Source organism: Phalaenopsis equestris, unplaced genomic scaffold (genome assembly GCF_001263595.1).
Source record: "Phalaenopsis equestris unplaced genomic scaffold, ASM126359v1 Scaffold000578, whole genome shotgun sequence".
Taxonomy (NCBI): domain Eukaryota; kingdom Viridiplantae; phylum Streptophyta; class Magnoliopsida; order Asparagales; family Orchidaceae; genus Phalaenopsis; species Phalaenopsis equestris.
In genome coordinates this window covers 241845-249478 of record NW_018165018.1, presented here as the reverse complement: position 1 = coordinate 249478, position 7634 = coordinate 241845, and positions in this window count along the sequence as shown.

The window sequence follows — 7634 nt, the reverse complement described above, 5'->3', positions numbered from 1 at the left end:
TTGCATCTTATGGAGCCATCTTTATTTGATTGTATCCTGAAGATCCATTCATAAAGAAGAAAATTTCTTGTGTCGAAGCGATGCACTCCATTAATTATGGTATTGACACCATTAATTATGGTATTGGTAACTAAAACTCATCTTTTGGACATGCCTTATTTAAATCCCTGAAGTCGACACATACACGGATCTGTCCATTTTTCTTCTTAACTGGTACAATATTGGATGCTTTGATGCTCATAGTGATTGGATCGGTCAAAAGGTTGAGAACCATATTATGAATGTAATAGGTAAACCAAAACATTCCTTCCTTAAAATATTTGATGCTTTGATGCAATGATGATGGAACCATATTATGCTCGTGAATCCATGGTCTTCCGAGTAGAGCATTGAGTAGAGCATTGAAAGAAGCATTGAAAGAAGTTTCTGCGTCGATGATATGGAATTTTTTGGTTGTTACTAATTCTCCAGCTGTCATTAAGTATAATCAATCCAAAGACTCTTTCTCCCTTCTAATTAAATTCACTTAACATCATTTTATCAGTTGTAAGCTCTTGAACTTCAATATCGAAATATGCTAATGTCTGTAGACCCATTAAGTTAAGTGGTGCTCCTAGATTTACCAAAACTCTAGACAACAGAAATCTGTTGATATTGACGAGTTGTAGAGCTGTCAGTTGCAGTCGGCGTACCAAGCAACAAGTCTTCATCTGTGAACATTATTCCAGGTTGTTCTCTTAACAAACAAACTTCGTCCGAGGATGTACTGGCCAAAAGAGATAAGCAAATCTTTAGGTCGAGCAAGGTTGTAACCAGAGACTCTCTCATCTCCTTTGATAGGATTAGAATGTTGTAGATGCTAAGTTTGGTTGGCAACCTCCTAAGATGAGCTAGCTTGTTATAATTAACTTTGTATAATCCTCCAATTTTCACTTGGCTATGTGGCTCTTCCACTGGTGGAGGTGGAGATAGCTCTTCCTGAGTGCCTATTTGTTTCCCCTTATCTACTGTAGCTATTCTTGGAGGTGATATCTTCCCACTCCTTAGACTTGCTTCTGTAGTTTCCTCTTTCTGAGAGGCTATAAGCAAAACTTATAGTGTCTCTTCTTCATAGGAGAGAACTAAGCTGATACGAAGCCGTGCACCATGGCACTCAAGGACTAGCTCCTCACTCCTGGTGTTATCGTAACCGACATTATCGATGTCTTCCTCATTCTCATTAGCAGGCTCATCAGACTCAAGTACAATTTGAGGATCAATTTGGGAATTGAGATTGGAGTTAAATTGAACAAAATCAGTTACATTATCATTAAAAATAGTTAAAATGTAGTTGAAATCATAATCATTATATTTATGAAATCATAATCATTATTGAAATCATAATCATTATATTTATAGTACCCCGGTGGGGCAAAAACATAATCATACATTGTCAGAGGTTCGAGGATTTTCTTCTCCAAATCTGAGACAACCAATCTAATAGAGGTAGCTCCTATCCCACCCCCATGCTATCGGACTTCAAGACATCACTCTTTTACCCCCCATGCTATCGGACTTCAAGACATCACTCTTTTCATTCTCTTCAGGTTTTTGTGACTTTTCTAGCGAAATCTCCAACTTTTGTTGAATATCCTGTAGACTCTGAATGGTTGCCTGAGCTGAGGCGGTTAGAATCTGATCCAATATTTTCTTAGATGATTTGCTCTTAATTGTACTCTATCCATCTTTTTCTAAATATAGATCTATCGGAGTTGTTGGCTCAGTCTAAATCATATTTACAGAACCTTTTTCAGATTCTTTTAAATATTTCTTCGGGGTTGTTATATTTCCATCTTTAAAGTTTCTCTCGAGCTAGTCCTTGAAGACAAAACAACCTTCTATCGTATGTCCCAACATCCTGTGGTAGGGGCAAAAATTGGCATAATCTTTCTTGTCCACATCTTCCGGCTTCTTCGGCTCTAGCAATCTGAACTCTAGTTTTCTCATTAAGTTTCTGAACATCTTCAGTATAACCTCATCTTTGAAAGAATACACTTTTCTCCTTCTTTCTGAAAGAGTCAGACCTGTTCTACCTTCTACTCGATATAGTCCTTCCTGGTAGGATTGTTGGCTGGATTGGCCATAATATTATATTTTTTGTTGAGCATGCTATAACGATTGTTGAGAATTTTGGTGATAATGCTTTGTCTGTATCTTTATTAGTTGTTTTCTCTTATCAACCGTTTCCACCATCCCAGACTTCTTTTCAAACACCCTGGTCGTCCTAAATTTCTCTGCTTTCTCTTGGGAATCCATATGTTTAACTTCCTCCTGTAAACTGTTGGCTTTGCTTAACAGCTTCTCGAAGGACTTGTGGTGAGTCCCTTGAGCATGAAAAATACTAGTCCATGTATACTTTTGAATAGAATCTCAATCGCATGTTGTTCCTATAGTTGAGGTTCACATTTCATGCTAAGGTTTCCCATCTCAAGATATAATCCACTAGAGTCTCTTTGGGTCTTTGCTTCTCTAGTACGAGATCTCCAATAGAAACATGGTGTTGTGCTCCAGTAAATCTCTTTACAAACATCTATTCTAATTTGACAAACATCATAATTGATTTGTTAAGTGACTCGGTATACCAATCAAAAAGTAATTCCTGATAGGCTGCTGACGAACTGTCGGAAGAGTAAGGCTTCATTTCCTCCAGTGTTGTCACAACTAGCTTGAAAAAGTGCTATATGCTGTCTGAGATTTTTTTTCCTTCAAATGTCTTGAAGTTTGGTGACACAAAATGCTTGGGATAGGGTATGACATCAAACTCCTACGGGTAAGGTCTACCCCCCGAAATCAATGCACCGCCCTTAGATTGGGCTAAGGCCTCTCGAACTCGTTGTTCGACCAATTGTTTAATATCTTTCTCTAGTATGGTGTTTGGTGAGGAATCTTTCTTTTGTAGATCTTCTCCAATAACAGAGGCAACTTCTCTTTATTCATCAGTAATATGGATTATTTCAGGCTGGTTAACCCATGGAGAAGCTACCTATTGTGACTGAGATTGCCCATTAACCGTAGTCATGGCGGCCATGGTGGCAGCCATTTCATTTATTCTCTTTTCCATTTGGTTGATATGCTCATCTCTTAAGAAAATGGCTCTGCATAAGTCATCCGCAGCGTTCCCTTTGACGAGAGGTTGGGCATCGTGTGTAGATAAGGTAGCTCTAGTCTTAATGACTTAAATATCCATGAAATCTTCATCTAGGTAATCATTGAAATCAAAATCCTCACCATCATCATTAATGGCTACACCATGTTCTTTGGCCAACTCGGAAGCCTCAGCTCTGAGTTTTTTGTCATTTTCTTCAATTATAGCCTCTTGAATCCTCTTGAGTTCTGGAGGACTTTCCTGAACATCCTTCACTTGTTCATCAAAATTTGGAGCAATTGTTGCAACAATATTGGATACTTCGGACTTTTGCTTCATTCTGCCATTCTGTCCTGCGAGCTCACTAGACCGTATTGGTATGGCGACTTTGGGTACCCACACTGTCTTTCTCGATGATGATGACTTGAGATGGGGTGTCTCACCAGAGGCACTGGCATGTCAGAGAGAAGTATGCTCCCTAGGGTGTGATCCAACACAATATCAGGTAACTTCTTTATCTTTTCCCTTTTCGGGGCATTCTTATGGGTAACAATTGGTTGAGTCCTTGAACCTAGACGTGACTTAACCGGTTGACATCCTGTAGACTTTGGAGCGACAGAGGTAAACAAATTTGTAGTAGTAACGATAGTATCAATTTGACTTCTCAGAAGAAATCTGACAAGAATACGGGGTGGCATAGCTTCAGCTGACTTGTGGGACCGTCAGGTAGCCCTGGAATCTATCAAAATTTCTTTCTTCATTCAAGAGGATACTATACATCCCACTCATTTAAGCAGTTCAACCATTGAACATCCTTCCTTAGTGGCCAATCTCTGGAACACTGTGCGGACTTTAGTGATAGGAGTGGGCTTCTCCCTCTTTTCACTATGACCATGAAATGATGGTAAGTAGCAACGATTTCTCAAATACTTTTATATCCATTAGTATTAATCAATGGGTGGAACCTACTCCCTCACAGAAGTGAACAGGTCTCCTGTAATCCAAGTTCCCCCTCATGCGGAAACTCATCATCTGGTACTTTTTCTGAAATTTTGCCTTTTGCTGCCCTCCTAGCTTTTCGACCATGGTTCTTTGTATGTGATTGAGTCAATGGTGCAGACTTTGAACTTGAACCAATCTCAAACACTGACAGAGAGACGGTAAATTCTTTAGTTTCATCTTCTATGATCATAATCTCCTTTCCTTTAGCAGAAAAGGGAACAACAGACTTGGCAAGTGCCAGGGGAGTAGCAGTTTTCACCTTCTTGCAAGAAGGGAATTCATGGAGATAGTTCAGGCTAAATTTAGCAAAGGTCTCCTGAACCTCTAGAGTGGTGACTTTCATTACGACAAAAGGGGCCTTTTCAAGTACGACTTCAAGTTTGTCAAATCCGGTTCCAAACTTGATGGTGGGGGCAACATTGTGAGCGTTGCGGCTGGTTGGCGAATTGTGAGCGTGGGGAAAGCCATTGCAACAGCTTCAAAAGAAAGCTCCGGGGTTTGTTATTTGGCCAACACTCTGTAATTGTAGTGCGAATTCTAAAAATTAACAAAGGCCGATTCGTAGACTGGGCAAATTTTTGTTTTATTCTTAGTTTGTGAAGCTTTTAAATTTAGTAAAAATAGTTGTGTCGCTCTAATATACGTATTAAGGACCTTACTCATTGAGTTTAGTTTAATAAATTCATTTGAACTAAGTGAATTCAAAAGAAAATAGTGGTACTAGAACGAGGGAACCGTAGGATCCTAACTGGTGTCGCTCTAATCAACTTTAATATCTTCATAAATTTTAAATAACCATAACCATAGGAAAAACTTAATTTGACATCATAACTTGACGCATTAGAAAACTGAAACAATCCACAACGAGGAGCTTGGAGCTAGCATTGTGGGCATCACAACCTTAGAATTAAGAAAAAATCCATAGGACTTTGAGTTTGTTTGCTTATGCAACATAAATCCTCAACTTATTTTTAGGTATTTGTATGGTTCTGCTATACAATATAAGTCCTAACTCGCCTTAGGATTCTGAGGTTGTTGTTCGTCACGACCTAAATCCTCACATCTTCCAGGCTATTTGTGTGATCGTTTTACACGAATGTAAGCCCTAATTAATAAAATTGGTAGGATGAAATATTTGATAATTCTAATCTCCCGAATTGAAGCTAAACTATAGGATAATTTTGGGAAGTCACCGAGGTTCTCCTCCGGATCTATGACATCCCCTAGCATCTTTTTTTTGGAATCTCTCTTTTTGGATTCCAAAATAAATGTTCCAAATTTGAGCCATTCCCCTTTCACACCTCCCGATCTCGTTAAAAAGTCTTATTCCTTTGAACTCCTTGAAGATAATATCCCCTAATTTTTATTGAGAGTTTTCTTAGGTAACTTCAATTATCTAGGATGTAATTAACTATAGGGAATTGCCCTTATAAGGAGCATTTCCAAACCCAGCTTAAAATAAACCCTATTTAATTTTTTTGTATTATGCTTATAATAAAATCTGCTTATAATAAAAATGGTTTTGCAGACTTAACGGATGTCATACAATCTTTAGTTTATTTAATCATGCCTTACTAACAAGTAATGTGTTTATCCTTCGAGATGAATACATTGTTTGCGGTATTAGGCTCGTTTATTTAAATTATTGGGGATATGAGATCAGCCCGGTCTTGTATTTTCAAAAATTTTAAAAATACTATTTTTCCAAATTATAAATTAAATTAAATTAAAACGGGTGTTGGGATATCCATCCTTACAACCAACAACTTCACAAACCCACAACAACCAACCCTTTTAGCACTGATAAATTCTGGCGACTCCGCTGGGGAGTTTTTTCTCTTCATATTAATTAGGGAATATTATCTTCATACATCGGTAATGTGTCCAAGTCGCTTATGGATCAAATTACCCTTCTTTCGTTGGCATGCTTCACCCATTTATTTCTTGGGAAGTATGATCAACTCCTTCAGACTTCAGGACCATCTGTTCAAGTACCTTTGGATAGAGAGGTTCAGAAGTTCATTAGGACTTTTGATCTTTATGCGGGGTCAGACCCCCAATAGGTGTGTCGGTGGACTAGTTTCACGCACTGGGTCCTAAAATTCACTTTCCCCTTCGAGCTTGGTTTGTTACTTAGTTAACTCAAATTGTGTAAATTAAATCAAATTGGTTCATGTTGTGCTTGCTCCTTAATCTTTCTTATTTAATTAAGTAAATTCTTCTACTTCAAACTATTTTTACTAAATTTAAAACCTTCAATCATGAGACCAAATCAAGGGGTCTTAGGGTTTGGGGTATGCAAGAAAGTTTAGTTTGTGCAAGACATTTCAACCATCACCAGGCCACCCGGGGTTAGTTCTAAGGTCTAACCATCCTATGGGAGACTCCCCTTGAGTTCCCCAATACTGACCCCACCTACTAAGTGCTAGAGGTTAGGACCAATATGTGGAACTTCGAGTTGAGCAAAGAATAATTTGGAATTTCTAATGGTGAGGGTTCATTTTCTAGTCTTCTATGAATATTCAATAGGAAAATCCTATGGCTAGACTCTAGGTTATTAAAGAGAAAAAAACTAGAACTCAACCAAAAATAAGGTCAATAGTACAAATCTCAATATCAGGAGAAATCCACTCCGTAGAAAAAAAAGGTCTCAGAGCTTCTTCTTAAAATAAAATTTAAGGAAAATTTCCAAATAAATTTCAAACAAATTTGTAAATAAATGAAAAAAATTGAAATGTATTGAACACATCATATGAAACTTGGATTGCCTCCTAAGATAGGGCTTGGTTAAATGTCCTTAGTTAGATGAAATATGCTTCCTCAAAGATCAAAATTTCAATTAAATAACTCTTGATTAATCACCCAATATTTTATTAATATTTTTAGAGTTCTTACTTCTTCCTAAGAATTTAATTTTCTAGCAAGTTTTCCTTTGTAATTTGATATCACTTCTCTAGAGGGTATGTTGGGTATTTATTCAGATGATCATTCATAAGGGTATTTTTTAAATCCAAAGTTCTCCCAATTAATTGCCTAATTTATAGATCAATGTTTTCCTCACAAGTTGCAAGAAATAGTTCCCTATAAGATAATTTAAGGTTTCTTAATTTTTTGGTTGGGTTCTCCCTAAGTTTTTATGTTCTGAGTCTAATTCCACTAGGCCACTATTCTGCCAAAGGTTATCTTCCAAATCTTCTTCTTAGGACACTTCTAAAGGTGATACTAAAGGGTTAACTATCTTCCTCACATTGCATGAGGGTTTCTTGAAAAGAAGAGCAGATTCATCCTCAGTCATCCTCCAATAAAAATCTTCCAACAAAGCCTGCTCTTCTGAAACTTGGTTATCAACTATCCCTGACATTCCTTCGGGTTCATTGCTTAAGAGGTCAGCTAACTGCCCAACAAATTTTTTAATGTTTTTAAGGTTATCAGCTTGGCTTCTTAACTCTTTTCCTAGGCTCATCACTAATTCTTTCAAATACTCATTTTTTCACGGTAGTTACTATCC